The sequence below is a fragment of the Galleria mellonella genome, unplaced genomic scaffold, assembly GCF_026898425.1.
Source record: "Galleria mellonella isolate WM207_F2 unplaced genomic scaffold, CSIRO_AGI_GalMel_v1 utg146, whole genome shotgun sequence".
NCBI classification, from domain to species: Eukaryota; Metazoa; Arthropoda; class Insecta; order Lepidoptera; family Pyralidae; genus Galleria; species Galleria mellonella.
Window position 1 is genome coordinate 8,062,420 of NW_026441999.1, and position 25,458 is coordinate 8,087,877.

At 34.5% G+C, this 25,458-nt stretch overlaps 1 protein-coding gene across 3 annotated transcripts in view; it reads left to right on the forward strand.

The window, feature by feature from the left end:
- The first annotated feature begins 450 nt into the window (after positions 1–450).
- LOC113510906 (nephrin) overlaps positions 451–25,458 on the forward strand; it is a 328,760-nt gene continuing 303,752 nt past the window's right edge. For all 3 annotated transcript variants that reach the window (XM_052891906.1, XM_052891905.1, XM_052891904.1), the window contains exon 1: positions 451–660. The gene's annotated coding sequence lies outside the window, so the exon portion shown is untranslated. The remainder of the gene's footprint in view (positions 661–25,458) is intronic.

Here is a 25,458-nt window from a genome sequence, read left to right on the forward strand (position 1 = left end):
CAAACGATAAACCCATCTAGTGATTGAAGTTAAAATAACAGTATTATTTTATCTATTTTATTATGGAATAAAAATAACCTTGTATATATTATATTAAAAGTTCGGCGTTGTGAAAAATATAGGTAATACGTAATTACCTCTCTGTATATACAACTACGCAATCTCAAATTCAATGGAATCCGAACACAGCCAAATAACGAAAACTCAAAGAAAATTAAAAAAAAAAAGAAAACATATCCGAATATGATAACCAGTATAAATTTCAACGGAAAAACATATATAGCTACGGACTATTTTGAAATGAGAATATTAATTTAAATTTGAAAAAAAAAGAATACACGGCGTTCGTATTTCGAACGCGTCGTAGCGCAACCCTCATCACGCTACGAGGTTCACGCAGGCTCTACCCGGGCCGGGCGTAGTGATCCGCTCCCCGCGCAGCCTCCCCGCTCCTGGCTAGCTCAAACAGCCCTCAGCGTCTGCAGCGAGTGGACGTGCGTCGCGCCGCGCCCGCCACACACCTGTGGCATCGCGTAGACAGAGACAGACATACGTGCGTAGTGTTTATCCGTTTCGCTCGCGTCGGTGCGTCGTTCGATTTTTGTTTTTGTTTGCGAATTTTGGATCACAGTGGCAGTTGAAGTGTTGTGTCAGTGAATGGTGTGTACATAGTAATATAAATATATATATATTTTTTATGAATGAAACGGTGCTCGACCGGTTGGCCGCCGGATGGTTTAAATTAAAACCCGTCTCGGCTAAATCGCCGATTTCCGCCAATACGGGTTTTCGCTGTGAGAGCCTCACAATACAGCCTTAACCGCCGATCTGTTTTGTGGAAAAAAATATTGTTCTAAATTTAATTCATGTTTTTTTTTCAATTTTAAATTTCGAATGATTTATTGATACCCGCTGTTAGGTGTCTTCCATATTTGTAGAACGTCTCCTCTTATAAAATACCAAATTCTTTATTTGTCCCAAACAAATTCTTAACTCAATCAAATGTATTTTTTTAACATTTTCTTAGTCATGAGAAATCTTTACTCGTCCTTTTACATTCTTCATTTGATAAAATTAAGAATCAATTAGGAAATTATTGAACAATATAAAAACAATTAGTAATAAAGTCGGTTGAGTTAGGAAAAAATCCCCGGGGAGACGAAAGGCCATAGGATGAATGCGGAACAACCCCAATTTGTTTGGGAGGTACCCCGACGCACTGGAGGCAAAAATGCGAATCGGAAAATTACGGCCTTTTAAACGCACACGCGAGAATTACGCCCATGGGTTTGTTTTGTGGCTAGGTCTATAGTGTTTTTTATGGTGTTCTCCACTCGAACTAATCATGATTTCATGGTGCTATTAAGAGTTAATCTTGGGCAAATAACAAAACATACAATGTTTTGTTTAATAATATACATAACAGATTAGTTTAAAATAAAAATTTTGTTACTTGATATATTTATTCAAATGGCTAATAAACTAGCTTTTACATGCGACTCCGCGTGACCGGGCTAGGTTTACTGATCGGTATAAAATCCTATGATAGTCAGTCCCATATAGTCCGTGTATACTAAATTTCAGAGTGATTTATTAAGAGGTTACATCGCTACACGGCGACAAACTTTTTTTTCTAATCTACCGTCTAATTCGAAAAATAGTTTCGGTCAAGAAACTTGTATGTTGCTATTTAGAAATAAAATAAAAGATTTCGATCAAATACTGTATTTACAAATAATCATAAATAAATATCATTTAATTACAAACCTTTGCCCGCGACTTCGCTCGCGTGTAAATTAGGCACTAACACAAAATACTAATTTAAAATACTAAAAAATAAATACAAAAAGTATATACATACATACATACATACATATCTCTCACGCCTGCCTTCCATAAAATAGAAAAATAAAATAAATATTAGAAATAATTTGTAATTCTAAACAATTTTTTTTTAACTTTTAGCATATTTTTAATTACAAATTCATCGTCGTCGTATTAGCCATCATCTGTCCACTGCTGGACATAGGCCTACCCCATAAACTGCTATAAGGAACGGTCCTGAGCCACCTGCATCCACTGACTCCCTGCAATGCATTTGAGGTCCTCACTCCATTTACTAATTTCGAATTTATATTATAAAAATATAATTAACTAGCGGCCTGTCCCGACTTCGCACGGGTGGATTAAGGTTGCACACGCGACGGAAGCTTAAACATGGAGTAACTTCTCCCGTTTTCCCAACATTTCCCCTCACTGCTCTGCTCCTATTGATCGTAGCGTGATAAAAAGTATACTATAACCTGCCCAGGAGTATGAAGAATAATTGTACCGAGTTTCGTTAAAATCCGTCGAGTAGTTTTTGTTTCTATAACGAACATACAGACAGACAGACAAAAATTTTACTGATTGCATTTTTGGCATCAGTATCGATCACTAATCATCGCCTGATAGTTATTTTGTAAATATATTTCATGTACAGAATTGACCTCTCTACAGATTTATTATAAGTATAGATTAATGGATGGAAGTATTAAACGCTGTTAATTACTGACTATAATGATCTAATCATTAGAATAACTATAGTGATTTATCATCATTCAGCCGCTTGTTAAAGGAAAACTGTACAAAATTCAACTGCACGGGTACCACTGTCCCATTCGTATTTCTTTCACTAAGCAACAGTACTTAATAATAAATAACCCATTTTAAGTAATTAACTGATCATAATAAATTACAATAGAAATTAATTTATCATTTATAATTTCAGCCGTTAACTGTCCACTACTGGACATAAGCCTTCCCTATAAGGGGAGTTTTTCCAGTAGTTGCCACGCTTGGCAGGCGGGTTGGTAACCGCAGTTAGGCTTTTAGATATGTTTTAAGAGGGACACTGTCTGTTCCTCGACTATTAAGTTTTTTTTAATCGCCTCTTGCGACATCCACGGGAAAGGAAGGGGTGACCTATTCTATGCCGGGACCACACGGCAAAATAATCTTAAAATATTACTTAATTCAAAATTTATATAAATTAATAATTAATTGAAAATTTAATTAGTTACACGCGACTGAAACGCGTTTAAATCTTTTCTACATGGAAAAGATTTGATGAAAAAATGTTTTTTTTTTAATGTACGATAATGGAATGGTAACCCCGCCTGCGCTATCGGTATACGCTGACGGGGCACTAGTGGGGAATGATAGGTGAGCATGAAAGCAGGTCTATTAGCCCATTGTGACGAATTCAACAAGAATTGTTCAAGATGGTTTCCAGGGGGAACCGCGTGGAGGTTGACCTGATAGGGTATATTGCTAGCAATGGCGTTGTTAACCCCATTACTAACAATCTCCTCTCCTCCCTTGTATATGTATCAATAAATTATATATAATGTATAAGTATCATTAAATAGTACCCTCAAATGGGTTAAAGCTGAAAATCAGTGTTTTGTTCCTTGAACAATGTTCCACGCTGAGCTTCGACCTTTTTGTATTGCTGCAGATCACACATAATAACACAATTTTATAAATCTTATGTTGTTTTGTGTATTATCTATTCTTATGTACATGTTGTGTGTGATTAGTAACAAACAAATAAACGATCTATCTATCTATTTATACTTTAATATATAATCAATTAGTTTTATCCCTCGACTCTGCCTATAGCTATATACTAAATAAGAATACAATACACTCTTGTAGCAAGTTTCATGCAAATCCGTTCAATAGTTTTTGCATGAAAGAGTAACAAACATTCATCTATTCATCTTTTATATTTATATCCTCTTTTATTTTTATTTTATTATATTTATATACAAGTTTAACGTTTATTATATTTATACAATAGAATAGTTATGTGAAATATATAAATAAAGTGTAATAGGCAATATTTAAATTACATATCTATCTATCTATATATTACTGCTAAATTCAAAAGGGGGGTAAAGAGGTTTCTTCAGGGTCGGCAACGCACGCGTAATACCTCTGGTATTGCACGTGTTCATAGGCTACGGTAACCAGTTACCATCAGGTGGGCCGTATGCTTGTTTGCCACCTCAGTGGTATAAAAAAAAATGCTTATAAAGTTGGTCTCTCGCAAAAAAAGTGACTTCATTTGTGGGAAAATAGTGACTAGTGATAGTTTAATAGTGACTCGATTATTATTAACTAAAAAAATGAATACTGTAAATTGTCACCAGAGGGAGACTTTGTACAAAAGTCGATTGCTTGGGTACCTCTGTCCCATTCGTGTTTCAACCGTGAAGCAGTTGTGTTTGCATGGCCGTGTTTCGGTTTGAAGGGTGGGATATGGCGTGAATTTACTGGGTACAGAGGAATAACACCTGAGTCCTCAGGAATGGCAACGCATGGGGGGTATCATGGGCGGAACAGTATATTCTGTTATGTCTATGGTACTGCTCATGTCTATAGGCGACGGTTACCACTTTCCATCAGGTGGGCCGTCAGCTTGTTTGCCATTCTAAGTCGTATAAAAAACAAAATTGTACAAACAGCCCTAAAAATCTGTTAAAAATTAACAAATATATATCGTAACATATCCAAAAAGAAGTTAACCTGTATTTTTTTTAGATACACTTTTAAAATTCAATTCCACTTCGAGCCAAAAGCAATTCCGTGCCGATCAGTGACCGATTCAGGATCGATCCGATCTCTGTACATTAACGAAGCCTTAAAATGTCGTTAGGACCAGGGAGAGGCTGTCGCGAACGGATGTAGGCGCGTTGCTTATAAATTTAATTATCCAATAGAGAAAAAAACCTGGGGTTCTACCATGATATGAAATTCCGAATTTTCGGGCTCAATTTCGTATTTTTATTCGTACCAAAATCGACCTTATAAATTGAGCTTAACGTTTCATTTGTCATAAATCCTATCGTAAAAGTAAAAAAGGATAGATAGATAGATAATTTATTTGCATTACTTACTTACAGCACACAAATTACAACATACATATACAAGAAAAGCGAGATAACATAAGTGATTAAAAAAAAATACACAAAGTCAAATACAACTTTCGTTTGTGAGTGTGCGTAAAGGAATGATACTTTAGCATTTATAATATTTTTAAACGGTATGCGAACAAGTAATTTTAACATCAAATTTTTGTTTCGTTCGGATCCGAAATTTCGGAAAACATTTCATGGTGGGCCCTCTGGTTATTTCAAACAGCACTCAAGTAAATTTAGGGTTTAAGTCAGTGATTCTCAACCACTGTGCCGCGGCACTTTTGTGTGCCGCCAAATTTTAAAAGTGTGCCGCCAAATTTTGCAAATATTTAAAATTTCTGTCATAAACTATTTATGCAGTGTGTTGTGGTAAGTAAATAATTTTTATCTTTTCCTTTGTGTGCCGCCAAATTTTGAAATCGTTAAATATGTGCCGCAACAAAAAAAAAAAGGTTGAGAATCACTGGTTTAAGTGTATTTCGAATTTATTATATTTCCGTCTTACTCCCTTTAGTAATGAAGACGTCAAATCTCTCTTCTATAAAGCTGTTTTAGTTGCTGAACTGTTTTATCTCTTTCTTTTCCACTAGATCTCTGTCAGCGATAAGTCCACCCTTGCTCACAACATTTATAAATACATTATTTTATATGTAACTTACAAGTGCAATAAACATATCATTTATATATATATCCGGAAATTTACAATGTGAGTACATTGAAGCCCGCACTAGGCGAACCTGTATCGCGGGAGTCCGTAAGAGATTATCAAGACACGGCGATTTATAAATATAAATTAAATTATAAATTAATGAGCACATTTTACGGATATTTATTTATTTATTTTACATTTTATTGCATATTTTTCTTTTATGGGTGATAATAGAATGGTAACCCCGCCTGCGCTATCCGTATACACCGGCGGGGCACCAGTGAAGGATGATAGGTGAGGACGAAAGCAGGTCAGTTAGCCTATCGTGACGAATTCAACAAGAATTGTTCACCATATGTTGGAGATTGCAGCCAAATTACATAGTTTTAATTTTGATTCTTTCACTGAACATCGGATGATATTGCATTTTTTTTTAATATTTATTTAATATAATTAAAAAAATAATACTGTCCCCTTTCGATTCAGTATGGAGTGAGGAAACTTCAGTTAAACTATCAAAATCATTACAGTTCAAACTAACGTGGATAGGAGTGGACGAAAACTTTGTTATTTGTAAACCGAACTCCTCGGATTGTCGCGGATCGGAAGTGGATAAGTGTTGTGGGATGTACTTGTACAACAATATTGCATTGAAGTGTATGCCACCTGGTATGAAGTGGGGTTCAGGTTATATTTTCGAGTAACAGTATGTATCGGCATATATTTCTACTGTTAACGTGCAAATCTATACGAAAACGTTTTACAAAAATAAAATTAATCATACGATAAGAAATAAATTACTTAATTAATTGATTTATCAGAAGGAGATTTTGTACAAAAGTCGTTTGCTTTTTTTTATTGTCGCTTCCCCTACGGAGCACGCTTTTTCCTTGATATTAAGTTCCAGGTTATGCATCTAATTCTTTTAATTATTTAGCTAGTTTTCTTCGTTTCCATCCACTCTTTCATTCCGTTTATACTTCATTTCCTGTCAGTACTATTTATTTCTTAGTGAAGTTCCTAATTCTTTTGTTCATAGGTTTTCCGGTAGTCGTTGGACCACAATCCTTTGGCGTTCTTGTTTATACGTCACCCATCCCACTGTCTATGCATTAGTTTGTTTTTGGTTTTGTCATGTTATATGGGTTAAAGTCGTTTGCTTGGGCACCTCTGTCCTATACGTGTTTTTACGAAGCAGTTGTGTTTGCATGGCTGTGTTTCGGTTTAAAGGGTGGGATATAGCAGTTAATTTACAGGGTACAGAGGAATAACACCTGAGTCCTCAGGAATGGCAACGCATAGGGGGTATCATGGGCGAAACAGTATACTCTGTTATGTCCACGGTACTGCTCATGTCTATAGGCGACCGTTACCACTTTCCATCAGGTGGGCCGTCAGCTTGTTTGCCATTTTAAGTTGCATGAAAAAATAATGATTAAAGATTGTGTTGTGCGTATTGCTCCCGGCATAGAATAGGCCACCCCTTCCTTTCCCATAAGCGTCGTAAGAGGCGACTAAAGCAGGGCGAGGGATGGGCAGCAGCGTCCTTCTTGGAATATCTCCAATGCGGTTGCCAACCCGCCTGCCAAGCGTGCCAACTACTGGCAAAACTCCCCATTGTGGGGAAGGCCTATGTCCAGCAGTGGACAGTTTACGGCTGATATGGTGATGATGAGGTGATCAGAATTATGACTAAGTTAGTAAAAATGCAAATATACTTATTAATAAATCTACTACTTCCTATGCCTGCCTGCGTTAGGTTGACTGGAAGAAATCTCTTTTAGAGATAAGTTCGCCTTTGCTAACATTGTTATTAACTTATTGTTGTTACTGTATGTTTTAGTGCAATAAAGAATATATATATATACGAAAATCCCATCCACTCTTACCTAGCCGGCCCAGATTGCTAGTTATATATATATATATATATACGAGGTCTGTCCGGAAAGTTCGTATAAAAGTGTTCTGGAATGCGAGAAAGAGGAGTGGGGAGGCCAGGTAAGCGCAGGACCCCTTCCTTATGTCCCTAACAATGCTTCAGTTCTGGTCTGACCGCCGTGCGGTGCGAACTGGCTTGTCACGCCATCTGTGAAGTTACCTCTTAACGAAACCCCGTCGGCATGGAGCCCGCTTCCGTTGAAGAGCAGCGCGTCGTAATCAAGTTTCTCTCGAAACTCGGCAAGAATGGCCGTGAAATTTTTGCCGATCTCAGAACAGTTTATGGGGATGATGCTGTGAAGGAACCAACCGTCCACAAGTGGCTAAAAAGATTCAGAGAGGGCCGAGAAAGCGTTCAAGATGACCCACGTTCAGGACGTCCTTCCACTTCACATTCCGACGAAAACGTGGAAAGAATTCGAACTTGTGTTAATGGGGACCGTCGTTTAACGGTCAGACAGGTGGCTGAAGAGCTTAATTTGGGCAAAACCGTGGTCCACGAAATTCTAAGAAACGAACTTCAAATGAAAAAAATTTGCGCCAAGATCGTTCCGTGAGTTTTTGAGTAAAAATTCCATTACGGTGACCGAACACCCCCCCTATTCGCCGGATTTGGCCCCGTGTGACTTCTTCTTGTTCCCAAAAACCAAATTGGTACTTCGGGGGCGGCATTTGGGGGACATAAATGAGATAAAAAAAGCTACGACGGGGCAGCTGAGAAACCTACAACCAGAGGACTTTCAAGGAGCCTTCTCACAGTGGAAACGGCGTTCGCACAAGTGCATTATGTCACAGGGGGAGTACTTTGAAGGGGATAAAATTGATTTACCTGAATAATTGTAAAATAAAATTTTTAAACTCAATTGAATTACTTTTTTTTTAAAGCCAGTTTATTTACAATGTATATTTATATAGGTGTCTATGTCTAACATTAAATGAAAATTCAGTGCATGAACAACTATTGCCATGCACACTCGTCATTCAAGTAATCGTTTAGTGAGTAATAGGCTTTGCTCAGTAAATATGATTTAACAGATGTTTTAAATTTATTTAAGGGTAATTCCAACATATCCTTTGGTATCTTATTGTAAATTTTTATACCTATTCCCATAAAAGACCTATTAACTTTTTCTAAACGATACTTGGGGACAGCAAGTTTGTCTTTAAATCTAGTATTAATATTATGAATATTGCTGTTTTTTGGAAATAAGTCAAGATTTTTATGAACATATAGAATATTTGAATATATAAATTGAGAAGCAACGGTGAGAATATTTGCCTCTTTGAATTTCTCTCTTAATGGGTCACGACTCTTCATACAGTAGATCGCTCGAACGGCACGTTTTTGTAATATGAATATATTCTTAATATCTGCCGCTTTTCCCCATAGTAATATTCCATAAGAGAGTAAACTATGAAAATAACTAAAATAGACTAATCTAGCAGTATCAGTATCAGTGTACTGTCTAACTTTACGCACGGCAAAAGCTGCTGAACTTAGTTTCGCTGCAAGGCTTTGAATTTGTGCACCCCATTGTGTTTTATTATCTAGTGTGATTCCTAGAAAGACAGTAGATTCTATAAATTCGAGAGATTCGTCATTTAATTTAATATTGCAATTAGTATTAAAACTTTTAGATAGAGAGAAATTAACACATTTTGTTTTTTTAGCGTTTAACATAAGATTGTTAGTTGTAAACCAGTGCAGGAGACGCCGCAAAGCACTATTTACATCGTCATAATTATTAGTCATTCTATTAACTTTAAAAATCAATGAAGTATCGTCTGCAAACAATACTATGCCGCATCTATCCTGCATATATATATATATATATATATATATATATATATATATCCTATTAATGGGCTAGCTAATTGTAATATTTGTTATTTAAGGTTGTTTGCTTGGGTACCTCTGGCCCATTCGTGTTTCAACCGTGAAGCAAAACTTTCCTCATGGGGGAGGCCTATGTCCAGCAGTGGACAGCTAACGGATGATAATGATGAAGCAAATCTTTTCTTTTTATAATGTTATATATATATATATATATATATATATATATATATATATATATATATATATATATATATATATATATATATATATATATATATATATATATATATATATATATATATATATATATATATATATATATATATATATATATAGCGATATCAGTTTGTGTTGGTAGCAAAGGGAAATACCGAAATATACATCCGCAGTATTCGAATTCATTGTGACTAAGAAAGCGTATTCACATTTTTCTATTTATAAATTATATCTTATTATAAATGTTGGTAAAGAGTTAGTATTCCAACTATTTCCTGGTGAGTTCATATTTCTATTATTTCCTGAGTAAGATCTCAGATAATATACATCTAGATGGAGTAACGAGTGAAGATATTTAAAGATTGTGTCCCATAAGAAAATCCGATTTCATTTGTGACGGCACCAGTTGGTTTAATAACAAACTGAAATACCAATCGGATTTTTTTTTAAATTTCCATGGTAGCGATTAGTATAGCTACCCCTGTATCAAATTTCATTCAAATTTGTTTAGTACTTTTTATATCAAAGAGTAATAAAATTTTAATCTATCCTTACATACTTTAGTATTTACAATAATACTAAATTGGGGGGAAGGGGATTGTTAGTAATGGGGACTAATATCCCCATTGCTAGCAATAAATCCTCTCAGGTCGACTTGCACGCGGTTCTCCCTGGAAACCATCATGTTTAATTCTTATCGAGTTCATCATGGTGGGCCAACTGACCTGCATTCATTCTCACCTATCATCTTTCACTGGCGCCTCGCCGGTGTATGTCGATAGCGCGGGCGGGGTTACCATTCCATTTTCATCTATTAAAAAAATACTAAATTATAATAGGGTATCCCCATTTGTGACCCTTTTAACATCACCCTGTTATTTGATACATTTGCGAAAACTAATTGGTGCGTCAAACACATCAATTAGTAACACCCTGTACACGTAATAGAGTAGCAACAAATTATATACTTGACTCCGGATCGTGTTACGATGTGGCGCGCAACGCCGGATGTCGAACTTGTATGTCTTCGAACCGGTCCGAAATGGTTCCCACTAGTTTTTTTTTTTTAATGAACGAGTATTTGTGGGCAATGGTACTACAACCTGTTCGGCTCAATGGCAAGAAAGTAATAGTCCGCGGGTAGGGTTACCATGCTTCCAAATTCATTGTGGACAGTCTCCGGAATAGGGTCATTGACCTTTATTAATATTATAAATGTAAAAGTGAATTTGTTTGTTACCTTTTTTTGGTGTTTTAATGGTTTACATAATTGTTATGAAATTTGGTATATACGTATATGTACGTACTATTTTTGAAGGCAATAGGATAGGGGATAAGCTACTTTTTATACTTTGACAATTAACATCTTCAAAAGGGGGGTAAAGAGAATTCTTCAGGGTCGGCAACGCGCGCGTAATACCTCTGGTATTGCAGGTATTCATAGGCTACGGTAACCACTTACCATCAGGTGGACCGTATGCTTGTTTGCCACCTCAGTGGTATAAAAAAAATTAACATATCCCGGTCACGTAGACATACTCACCAGTAATGACTAGTTTTACTATAATATTCAAAGTTGTAAAATGCTATATTTAAATATGACACTATAAAAAAATATAAAATGAATGGTTTAGTTATCACATTTGTGCTCTCCGTCACGTTCTAAAAGTTTACTGTGAGAGAATTCACTTGACCATAACATTCGTCTTGTTCATCCATATTTGTGTAATAAAAAATAAATAAATAAACCAGTGTGCGTGTATGCAACGAGTTAGGAAATTGAATGAAGTGTGAGTATGTATGTAAGGACCAGTCCTACAGTACTCAGTTTCCTCTATCTACCCCGCAATGGATTATATTGTATTGTAAAATATTTATTGTACATAATTTATATTGGACACATTAAAAGATTTAATATATAATTTGGCAAGAATAAAAACAAAAGTAACAAATTTGTAAAAAACAGTGGTTGTATCATATTGGTTTTGAGAATTTTATATAATCATAAAAATCGAATATATAAACATACAATTAGTTTGTGTCAAATTAATGAATCGCACTAACTTACAACTTACTTAGTTGCGACGGTTACCACTTTCCAACAAGTGAGCCATTAGCTTGTTTCCCATTCTTAATTGCATAAAAAAACTCTTAGTGACATGTAAAAAATCTGAACACTTCAGTTACCTGCAAATTTAATCAATAAAGTGTATGTTAATAGTCAATTAATAACAGTTGTGGAAGAGAACAAGTGTTTTTAAGTAATATTTATTTATTTACCACTTTATTGCATCAATTTTACATAAATTTTTGAGAGATTTTCAATAAGTATATATATATATTCAATAAAAATTATATTATAATTACCTTTTTATACATTCTATAAGTATAAATAAATGTATATATACATATAAATAACAATATTAAGAACAATTATAATCGAATACTAAATAAGTAAAGATTGTCTCCCACAACAAAATCGACTTAATTTGCGACAAAACCAAATATTTTGGTTTCAAAACTAAACTACTAAATCGATTTCAATAAAATTCTTACAGAACTAACCTGTAAATATACAAGAAGGAGACTTTGTACAAAAGTCGATTGCTTGGGTTCCTCAGTCCCATTCGTATTTTAACCGTAAAGCAGTTGTGTTTGCATGGTTGTGTTTCGGTTTGAAGGGTGGAATATGGCGTGAATTTACTGGGTACGGAAAAATAACACCTGAGTCCTCAGGAATGGCAACGCATGGGGGGTATCATGGGCGAAACAGTATACTCTATTATGTCCATGGTACTGCTCATGTCTATAGGTGACGGTTACCACTTTCCATCAGGTGTGCCGTCAGCTTGTTCGCCATTCTAAATTGTATAAAAAAAATTCTTTGTAATAAAAAAAAATGTTTTTCCTAATCAGTTTAGAACTGACCGAGTTATGAGGTAACAAACATAAAAAAAAAGTACAATCAAATTGCGTACCATCTTATTTTAGAAGACAGTTGAAAATCTGCACATTTTCGAACGGATGCTAACCCTGTCGGCGAGCTAGTTAAAATTGCATTGAGTGTTAATGGGTTCAGGTTCTCAGACGTAGATTTAAATAAATGCTAGTAGTTTAATCTAGTTATGTGTAAACCAAGTTTCTACTTTTTATACTCATTGTGTCGACAGTTCGTTATTATAGTGAAAACAAACTTCAATTTCAGTCTGTTTGTAACGAAACTCACTCTAGTGTGATAATATTGGAATTATCTTAAATTAAAAATGGAACTAGAGGGAGACTTTGTCTCGTCGTTTGTTTGGGTACCTCTGTCCCATTCGTGTTTCTACCGTGAAGCAGTTGTGTTTGCATGGCTGTGTTTCGGTTTGAAGGGTGGGATATGGTGGTGAAATTACAGGGTACAGAGGAACAACACCCGAGTCCTCAAGTCATGAGGGTATCATGGGTGAAACAGTATACTCTGTTATGTCCATGGTACTGTTGATGTCTATAGACGACGGTTACCGATTTCCATCAGGTGGGCCGTCACCTTTTTTGCCAGTGTAAGTTACATAAAAAACAATCTATGATTTTTTAAAAACAGTTGGAGAATTTCAATATTTCTGATTTAAGATATAATCTGCGCTCTGATAGTGGTAATATCGTCATAGTCGTAGAATACTGACGGATCTTTATATGTAATCTTTGTCAGATCCGACAGTATTCTACGACTATGACGATATATGGTATTAATCATGCAATGAATTTAAGTCATCATTAAAATTTTGGATTTTGTAGTAAGTTCAAAGTATAACTTAGTTACAGTTTTAGGTGTGTATGTGTGTGTGTGTAGGTGCGCGCGTGTGCGTGTGCGTGTGCGTGCGTGTGCGTGTGCGTGTGCGTGCCTGCGTGCGTGTGTGTATATATGTGTGTGTGTGTGTGTGTATGTGTATTTAGACTTGTTCTAGGAAATATCTCATTGTACATTGGTGCGTTTTATTCGTTTTAAAATAAAAATAATGTGATTACTAGTCAATATTTATATTGTTATTACTGAATGCATTTTTTTGCGGAGCAAAACTCCTTTTTGATACATTTTTTTTTAATAAGCGCCAGCGTTATCATGTTAACTTTTTTATCTACAATTTACGAGAAAACCTTGTATTTGGGGGAACGAGTCAACAATCCTCTGGAGCTATAACTTACAACATCTGGGGGAAAGGGATTGTTAGTAATGGGTTACAAGGGGTATAGCAAGCAATCCCATCAGGCCGTCAGCTTGTTTGCCGATGAGCTAACTGATCTGTTTTCATCCTTACCTATCATCCCATACCACATCCCCGCCAGTTTATACCAATATCGCGGATATGTAGGGAGTAACATTCCATTTTCAGCCAGAAAAAAAAACCTAGAACAACCAATTTAGTAAAAAATCGGCCTAATTGAGCATCGAACCCGCTACCTCAACATACAAAGCATACGACCAATCTTGTCACATATTGATAACCCGAAACCCGATAGGTACCCGTTGTTCTATTATTTTGACACATAACAGATGTCGATAAGGGAACGCCCCTATACTGTGTATCCCTTTTTGTGTAGTGTGATTAAATGCTTATTAATATTTATGTATTTATTTTACACTAAATTGCATCATTTATAAAAAATTATAAATACTGCACATTTTAATGGGAAGTGATAAAAATGGTGGCCTTATGGCTAAGCAATCACTCTCTATCTATATATAGTATTGCTGTATAATATATTTTTTATTATTATTTAAGCCGTTAATTGTCCATTGCTGGACATAAGTCTTTCCCATAAGGGAAGTTTTTCCAGTAGTTGCCACGCTTAGCAGGCGGGTTGGCAACCGTAGTTAGGCTTTTAGAGACATTTTAAGAGGGGCGCTGCTGCCCATTCCTTCGCTCCCCCTTAGTCGCCTCTTACGACACCCACGAGATGGCCTATTCTATGTCCACACGGCCAATTTATACAGACTAAGTCAGAAGTAATAATTAATAATACTATAAACTAACTATATCTACTATAAACTAAAAATCTAGAACTAACAAAATTTTTCATCGTGCCTCCCACCAAATTGTTTATAATTACTCCACTCCATCCAAAGGTTGCCTGGAAGAGATCGCTCTTAGCGATAAGGTCGCCCATTGTTTTCTCATTGTGATTATTTCTTGTAATTATTTATATTTATAATAAGTTTACTATTGTAATCTTTTGGAGGAAACAATAAAGAGTATCTATCTATCTATATAAACTAGCTATTTACCCTCTATTGCGCCTGCGTAGATTTCAGAAGTAGAAAACCCCATGTAATAAATAAATTCTAGATGGCAAATCAATATAAACCATATTCTAGATTTTAAAACAACTCTTAAAACATTTTTAAAGCCCAACTGCTGTTGCCAATCCGCCTGCCAAGCGTGGCAATTACTGGAAAAACCTCCTAAAGGGGAGGCTTATGTACAGTAGTGGACAGTTTAAGGCTGATATGATGAAAGACATTTTATCTTCATTATGCCTGTGGTCATGGGAATAGAGTATTATCTCGCCATCGACAGGGAGTTCACCTCCATAACTTCGAGGCTAGATGGTCGCGTACAACGCGGTTTCAGAGATGTTTCCTCCCACGAACGCTCAAGTTATGGAATGAGCTCCCTGTAGAGGTTTTACCAAGAGACTACAGCATGGGGTTCTTCAATAAAAAGGGTAGAGGTTTCTTAACCATCTTTAAAGCCCAACTGCCGTTGCCAATCCGCCTGCCAAGCGTGGCAATTACTGGAAAATCCTCCTAAAGGGGAGGCTTATGTTCAGCAGTGGACAGTTACAAGGCTGTTGTGCTGATGATGATGTCAAGCACTAATTAAAGTATCCAAAATTAGTTGTAACATAAGATAAAAATGATTAAAGCTTCGAATGAAATAATGAAATGAAAATTAAAAAAACACCTACAATGATTTCCATGAAAACTGAATATTAATTTTGGTTTTTGGAAAAAATAAGGAAAATTTGTATTTTCTAGAATCCTTATAAATACTTCCTTATTAGGAATTAATTTAAATTAAATTACAAGGTATTAAGGTATAACACAATAGTCCCTTAGATTTGACAACGCATAAGGAGTAATATGGGCGTCACAGTGTATTATGTTATGTATACAGTGCTGTTCGTGTCTATAGGCAACGGTGGCCCTTTCCGTAAGGTGAACTTTATCTTGCGTGGAATTCTAAGTATTATAAAAAAATATATTATAAAAATAATAACACAACCAGAACTGTAATTACTCTATTGTGGTTTACGTTTGGAAAGTGGTAACGTGGACGTCACAGTATATACTGTCACACCCATGGCACTACTCATACGATACCATTCCTAAATTCTAATATGTACCTCCGTACCCTGTAATTCCACTGCTATATCCCACCTATCAAACACAGTCATACAAACATAGTTGATTTACAGCGAAAAAAAAAATTTTTAAACCAACTTCAAAAAGGAGCCAGTTCCAAACCGATTTGGAAAATTCTTTTTTTATCCGAAAGAATATACATATAAATTGGTCCTATAGAAAATTTATCAAAATTGAACCACTAGTTTATTTTTTAAATCAAAACAACTGGTTTTGTAAAAATTAAAGTCGTTTTTTTGTAGGCCTTTAATTTTTAAAACTTGTAAACACTTATTCCCAATATATAAAAACTTTTTCCCAATATATTGACTGTTTTTTTTTTACTTCAAAGATTTTGTTAAAAAATAAAATAAATAAATGAATAGAAAAAAAAATCTTGCTGTATGTTCACATACAATTTTATCGTAAAATATGTTCATTGCCCCATACATTATTACTTCCATACAATAATTAATACAAATGTGAGATAACAATAAATCAGCCTAATACCAACTAAGGCCCGGAATTATATTTTTCATAAGCATCCATGCAAGTTTGGCAGCACGTGCTGTCTATTCGTATGTACTGCGTTGATCTATTATATTTCCAACCGACTACGAAAAGGAGGTTTCCAAATCGATTGTATTTTTTATGTTTATTACCTCATTTATTATTATATTATTTAAAGAATATAGTAAAAGGAAAAATAGAAGGCAAAAGTAGAAGGGGAAGACCGAGGAATGGGACATGACATGGGACAGATAAAAGAAACACTAGGCGTCATGTCGTATAGGGAGGTCAAGGATATGGCCCGGGATAGAACTGGCTGGAAGAAGATGCATGAATTAGTTGCACCGACAAGAGTGAACACTTAAATAAATAAAAAAATTATCTCACAACTCATTTCTAAAGTGCTTTCAATTTTTTTTATTTTATCTCCAAAAATATACTTACGGATAGAAAACTGTAGAAATTTTATCGAAATGCGTTCAGTAGCTTAGTTTTTAAACCAATATACAATTAAAGTAGATTTTTTTTATACCACTGAGGTGGCAAACAAGCATACGGCCCACCTGATGGTAAGTGGTTACCGTAGCCTATGAACACCTGCAATACCAGAGGTATTACGCGTGCGTTGCCGACCCCGAAGAAACCTCTTTACCCCCCTTTTGAAGAACCCCATGCTGTAGTCTCTTGGGAAAACCTCGGCAGGGAGCTCATTCCACAAATTTGGCCGCGTGATTTATATATATATATATATATATATTTTACCAGAGGGAGACTTTGTACAAAAGTCGATTGCTTGGGTACCTCTGTCCCATTCGTGTTTCAACCGTGAAGCAGTTGTGTTTGCATGGCTGTGTTTCGGTTTGAAGGGTGGGATATGGCGTGAATTTACTGGGTACAGAGGAATAACACCTGAGTCCTCAGGAATGGCAACGCATGGGGGGTATCATGGGCGAAACAGTATACTCTGTTATGTCCATGGTACTGCTCATGTCTATAGGCGACGGATACCACTTTCCATCAGGTGGGCCGTCAGCTTGTTTGCCATTCTAAGTTCTATAAAAAAAAAAAAAAAAAAAAAAAAAAAAAAATATATATATATATATATATATATACATAAATCACATACAATACATATATAAATAACTATACATAGTATATATTAAATTAATAAATATATAAATCATAAATAATTAAATAATATGATAGATTGAGGCTTTTCATTGTTGTAATAAATTGGAGTAATGTTCACGAAGGGACTTTTTGAAAAATTTATTTCATTGCCTATTTTATTTTTTAAAACGTCATTTACCTAACATAAATAATGGTGGGATTAAATAAATAAATAAAAGAACTCGTTTAGCGAACACGCTGTATACGATCTACGTCTCCCACGTAGCGGCAATGTGTTCTCCATATTTAGCCCGCAGATGTGATGCCAGCTACGTCGCTGTGTTCAACAAAATGGCAGTTATTAGCGGCTTTTTTTTTTAATTTCTGCTGTATTATCATGTGCTTGTATTATATAATTGCTTTTGACGGCCCCTCCCCCCTCCCCCCTACCCCCTCAATCTCCACTGCACCCACTCAATGACGTGGGTAATAACATACTATATGTTTTTAAATCTAGTTCTAATAAATGTGAAAGTAAGCCTTTTTATGTCATTTAATATGAAATTAATTAAAGTTTCACAGTGTACTCTGTTATGACCATGGTACTGCTCATGTCTATAGGCGACGGTTACCACTTTCCATCAGGTGGGCCGTCAGCTTGTTTGCCATTCTAAGTTGTTTTATGTAAAAATGTTTTACAAAAAAAAATCGACTTTAGTTGTGATAAAAGCAGTTTTTTATATATATAGACATTTTGAAAATTTTACGTAAGTTTAATAAATAATCGTTACATAACTGAATCCAAGTAAAGCCACGGTCGCAGCTTGTATGCGAGCAATAATTCTGGTGCTTAAAGTACATTGTGTTTACACAAAAGGACCATCAAAAAGGACGCAGTATTGCAATAAAACCTAAAATCACATTCGTACAACACATGTCGTGTTTCCCACGAAGTATCGCGTCATTCATATATGTATGTATATATGTTTATACATTGTATGTGTTTATATCATTGTAGGAAAGAATCGAGAAGGAAATCTCGATATTAAATTGTATACCAAACCAATATCATACCATACCATACCAAACGGCCACGCTGGCCAGACGAGGTACAATTTTTTTTTATACAACTTAGAATGGCAAACAAGCTGACGGCCCACCTGATGGAAAGTGGTAACCGTCGCCTATAGACATGAGCAGTACCGTGGACATAACAGAGTGTACTGTTTCGCCCATGATACCCCCATGCGTTGCCATTCCTGAGGACTCAGGTGTTATTCCTCTGTACCCAGTAAATTCACGCCATATCCCACCCTTCAAACCGAAACACAGCCATGCAAACACAACTGCTTCACGGTTGAAACACGAATGGGACAGAGGTACCCAAGCAATCGACTTTTGTACAAAGTCTCCCTCTGGTAAATTACTATTACATTGCTATGTAGTTTGTATTATAAAATGTATCCATCTACTTAACTGCGAGAATAAACAGTAACTGAACAAGTAATAAAGGTTCAATCTCTATAATTGGTTAATTTTGATTTGACTCTCCTAGATAACCGAATTAGTTAACTGGTTTTGTTTTTTTTTTTTTTACTACGAAAATTTTTACCGTTTCACAACCGGCTTGTCTAACGGCGGATTAGTTTTCCCACAACATTAAATGCTAAATATATATTTAATCGATCAATTAGTTATTTACTCGCCTAAAAAAAATAGTCCAGTTAATAAATAAAGATTTTTTTTATACCACTGAGGTGGCAAACAAGCATACGGCCCACCTGATGGTTATCGGTTACCGTAGCCTGTGAACGCCTGCAATACCAGAGGTATTACGCGCGCGTTGCTGATTCTGAGGAAACCTCTTTACGCCCCTTTTGAAGAACCCCATGCTGTAGTTTCTTGGGAAAACCTCGGCAGGGAGCTCATTGTTGAAGGATTGTGATCTATAAAAAAAAACACTTCATTTGTGATAAAACCAGTTATTTTGATCTAAAACCTTAATTACTGAACCGATTTTGATAAAACTCTTATGAGACCAATCTGTAAGTATACGCTTTCAGATACAAAAAATAATTTTCCAAATCGATCAAGAACTGACAGAGTTATGAGGTCACAATAATAAAAAAAAATCACCGAATCGAAAAGTCCTTTTTGTAATTTAGTTAAAAAAATATATTGTAAAGTAAATTAGAACTTTACTCGGTACTCTATCTATCCTGTTAGTGATAGGTCGTGAAGATATAAAGATAACATTATGTATAAATAACTAAAGATGCTGATACAACGTAATAACCTATGATTATGTAGTAAATTGTGATATAAATATTTTATATATCAATAAAATTCATTATATGACCGCGCAAAAGTACCTTTGGGGTCTCAGTTTATTTATGACGTATGAAATTGTATGTCAGTAATATGTTTATTGCTCAGAGTGAAATAGAATTTACTTATTCCAGCCATAAGCTCTGTTAAAAATGAAAATGCATTTTTTTTATGATTTAATAAATTTTAAAGTTTTAATAACTATATTATTTACATTAGTCAGTAACAAATTTTACTTTACTAGTTGAAATATTATCCTAAATATTTATTTACAAATAACAAGAAAAAGTAATTAAATTTTTTAAAAATTATTTAAAGATAAATTTATAATTTTTTTTATGATAATTTATATTTACATATTTATTAGTCTCAATAAAAAAAAAATGTATTCGAAAAGACCATTCGTGTTTCAACCGTGAAGCAGTTGTGTTTGCATGGCTGTGTTTCGGTTTGAACGGTGGGATATGGCGTGAATTTACTGGGTACAGAGGAATAACACCTGAGTCCTGAGGAATGGCAACGCATGGGGGGTATCATGGGCGAAACAGTATATGCGTGTACTGTTATGTTATGTCCATGGTACTGCTCATGTCTGTAGGCGACGGTTACATACTTTCCATCAGGTGGGCCGTCAGCTTGTTTGCCATTCTAAGTCGTATAAAAAAAAGACCACTTTTGGCCTTATATTACCTCTGTCCCACTTCGTAATAGTATATTTACAACTAGATGTTTCGCCGGAAAGAAACACCGCACTTTCAATTATCATCAATAATACAGAGCCAGTATAAGAGAAGGATTATTGATTATAAAAAGAATCATAAAAATCAGTTCGAAATTGGCGATGTAATCGCGTAATCTATTCGCAAGAGATTCAGACGAGTTGGAAAACTCCTTTATAAGAAAGTCGCTTACTAAGAGGTTTCTGTGTAAATAAAAAAAAAAAGGATTCAACATATAACAAAAGAGACAAAGCCGAACGCACGCACAGACAAACAGAAAGACAAAATAATTGCCTCTCACAAGCTGTTTGACGCCTACATGTGCGTCTCGGGGCGGTGTAAGTAACGCGCGACAGCGATAAGAAACGCTTATGAAAACGCTCCTAAAATAACATTTTAATATATATAATGAAATCTTAACATCTGAGAATCATCGCCATATTTGGTAGTTTTATATCAATAAAACTACCAAATATGGCCTAAAAGTGCCAGAAGGGCTGACCCTAAACGGGGAAATAGTCATGACATTGATTGATTGATTGATATAAGGTAAAATCTAACGCTCTCATTCATAAAAGCATTAAACGTCTAAAATAAATATATTTTAGCTACTGAAATGTTTTGTCTCTCTCTTTCATACTACATTCCTAATTAGTACTAAAGTGACAAACGGTTCAATAGCTTAAATAAGTTTTAGGTATGAATAAAAGAGTTAGTCGTCTGCTTTACGTGAAACTATGAGTCAACTAGAGAATATATTAGGACAGAAATTTCGTGAATTAGCAATTCTAAAATGAAGTCAAATTGTGAGCCTTCCATTCTAACTAACTTACTTAACAGTTGGACGCGCCGTGATAGTATGGGAGACTCAAAATTATTTTTAAAACTTATGTAATTTTTTTTTATTTTTTAAATATACATATGTAACGGGAAATTAAAGTTATTTGGTATTTATCAAACTTTTTTTTTAGGTGGTCAAAACATTTCCCTAAAAGAATGCTAAAGATTTTGCTCTTTGCAAAGCTCTTTGCTCTCTTTTATTCAAACAGACCTGTTTATAAGCACTTTTAAATCGTATTTGTTTATAAATGCATATTTCATTCTTTATATAAATGTAATATAATTATGTATAATGTTATTTATTTTAATAATTTATTCTGTCAAGTGTTTTTTTTTTTTTAAGTAAAAACTTAAATATATATTTAATTAAATCGATCGAAACATACAAATATTTTACGGAATATTAATTAAACTAAATTAAATAATTTAGTTTAATTAAATAATAAAAACGTGTTATAAATATATTTTGCTTGTTACTTTAAATCACACAGTAGCCGTTTGATATGAAATTTGATATCTCTTTTTTCTTACCTATTTTCTTCTTCTCTGTTTCATAATACGCGATCAGCTCATGTCTTGGGTCACGTTCAAAACCAAAGTAGGCTACGCGTGGGTTAAAAAGATAGAATGTCGTAAGCCCGAATCAAGTTTTTGAAGAAATACTTTATAATGAGTTACAGAGTGGGCAGATTGCTACTTAATGTGATAAACCGTTGAGTAAACCTTAACGGATATCCGTTGAAACTAACAAGTCACTTATCTGTAAATGATAACATACTATCGATATAATAAAATTGTATTAGACACTAGTACAATTTTATTGTACTAAATTTTAGTACATATAATTTGGGAACTTGTTTTGTACATGGGAGATATTTGAGAAAAATTTATTTGCCTCATATGAGTTTCTCTTAAATATCTCCCTTCTTAATAAGATAGTGTAGTCTTAATAAAGGCAATAGAAATCGAAACAATATTTTGTAGAAATTTTGGCCGTTTGTCTATTCATATGTTTGTTACGATGTCACGCAAAATTACTGTATCAATTTGAAATATATGTTTTTAGAATTGTGTTTATAAAGGTTTGACTTAAAATTTTATTAGGTTTTGTTTCGATACGCCATGCCGTATGTAAACGCGAAATGGAAATAATCTTTCTATCTATATTTTTAACCGACTTTAAAAAGGAGATTCTAAATTCCGTTGTATTTTTCTTTTTTGTTTGTTACCTCATAACTCCGGCAATTTTAAACTGATATGTAAAATTCTTTTTTATCTAAAAAGATATATTTATGTACATATTAGTTCCGTGGAAATTTTATCAAAATCGGTTTATTTTTAAATAACTCACTTTCCCACAAATAAAATTAGTTTTCTTTTTTATCGAACACAATCTTTAATTATTACAAAATCAGAATGCTTAATCATCCCCTTTATGAATAATCAAAAGTGACAATTTTAGATCACGTCTTCCGTCAAACTTGTTGAATAACGGAACAGTTTAACGGATATCCGTTAGCGCGGGACGGCTTTGAATGGAAATCTCACGTTATGTAGTTACAGTTAACGCTAGTCATAGTAAAGCCTGTCTGTGTCACATGGGACAGTTTTTTTTTTGTGTGATTGAAAATTTGTTTATGTATTAATAGTTGTAGCACTTCAGCTGCCCGCTGACGAAATGCTTTCTCACTGTACTGGGTTGACTGGAAGAGATCTCTGTCAGAGATAAGTCCACCCTAGCTCACAATATTTATAAATACATTATTTTATATGTAACTTACAAGTGCAATAAAGAATATATATATATATATATATATATATATATATATATATATATATATATAATATATATATATAAAATTTTCTTAAATATTTTATTTAACTAGATGTTATTTTGTTTAATTCCATTACCATTAATATATTAATATATATACATATATACATATGTATATATGTATATATATATATATATATATATATATATATATATATATATATATATGATGATACAGCTTTTGCAAGTCTGTTCAATTATTTAAGTTAAAAGATAGATAGATACTCTTTATTATTTCCTCCAAAAGATTACAATAGTAAACTTATTATAAATATAAATAATTACAAGAAATAATCACAATGAGAAAACAATGGGCGACCTTATCGCTAAGAGCGATCTCTTCCAAGCAACCTTTGGATGGAGAGGAGTAATTATAAACAGTTAATAAGTGTTTTTCTTACGCAGGTGACACTATTCAAAGAGAGTTAAAACCCCTTTAATAAAGAAAAAATGTCTGTATACCACAACTAGACTTTTTTTTTTGATGGATTAAAATGGTATGGTAACCCCGCCTGCGCTAACGGGATACGCAGGCGGAGCACCAGTGAAGGGTGATAGATGAGAATGAAAACAGGCCAGTTAGCCCATCATGATGAATTCATCAGGAATTAACCATGATAGTTTCCAGGGGGAACCGCGAGGAGGGCGACTAGGTTGGGTATATTGCTAGCAATGGTATTCTCAGTCTCCATTATTAACAATCCCTTTCCCCCCACCATCACTATAGTTAATAATTTATTAATACAGAGATAATAAATACGAACTATTCGTGTCGTCTTCATTTATAAGAACTGCAGTGTGCAAAGATCATAAAAATGTGATGAAGTAGGTAAAAAATGGCTAGTCGTATTTATTTAGCGGGGTAAAAATTTTACGAGTCCTCGGAGACTGGGCGAGGGTGACCAGGCGTTAAGCGTTTGACGGTACAGTCCGGAAAATATAGAAGAGACAAATCGCTTGTGCGAATGCTGGCATTAATAATTAATGAATATATTCTGTATTTATCGACGGCTAGCATTTTTTTTTTGAAAATGGAACGTCAAACAATGGGACAAATGTAGAATTAAAAAAAAAAACACTGGCCGTAAAGACTGTTATCAATATACGAGATATCAAGATCTTATTTATTTATTTATTTATTTATTGGAAAACCAACAGCTTACAATTTATAGCTTAAAACAATATCTTAATCCAGACAATTAGAATATAAATTTAACTTGAACCATTTCCGAACTGTCATTTTTTACGACTGTACTATGCATTTTGTAGCAGTTTCAACTGTACATACAATAAAATATACAGAGTATTAAATTAGTTTCTTTATCAAGATGTTTTTCTCAATCAGAGTGGACAGGTCTTAAGAAGTTTCAGCTCAATAATGGATTAAATTCAAAGTTTCAAACTTTTTGCTCTCGAATTTTCATGTCCACAGACGATGTTTACTTTCCATGAAGTGTACCATCAACTTGTTTGCTGTCCCAAGTTGTGAAGAAAAGTGTGGTCAGCCTATCTGAACATACTAAGTCGGTTTTACTACTACCCTCAAGACCTAAGATCAATTTTATCATCCACATTAATGCGTTCCTTTTACGATCTTCAAAAATTTCTCTAATAATGATACTATCTCTACTATGACATTTGATTTCAAGATAAATTATATAATATATACTTTTAGATTGTCCGGCTGTATGTTTTATAAGAGACAGAAAATTATATGATCATTTTTAGGGTTCCGTACCTCAAAAGGTAAAAATGAAACCCTTATAAGAACACGTTGTTGCAAGACCCTTTTTCTTAGGAACGCGTGGAGGTATCAAGTTGAAATTAATATCATATACCCAGGTCTGTAATCTTTTGAAGCAGTGAACGGATAGCGCTTATACGGATTGTGCTCAGAGGAATTATTCAATATGATGCCTACGGCCACTTTCTATCGTCGTACGGTTCGCCATCGACAGGGAGTTCACCCTCATACCTTAGAGCCTAAATGGTCGCGTACAACGCGGTTTCAGAGATGCTTTCTCCCACGAACACTCAGGTTATGGAATGAGCTCCCTGCCGAGGTTTTCCCAAGAGACTACAGCATGGGGTTCTTCAAAAGGGGGGTAAAGAGGTTTCTTCAGGGTCG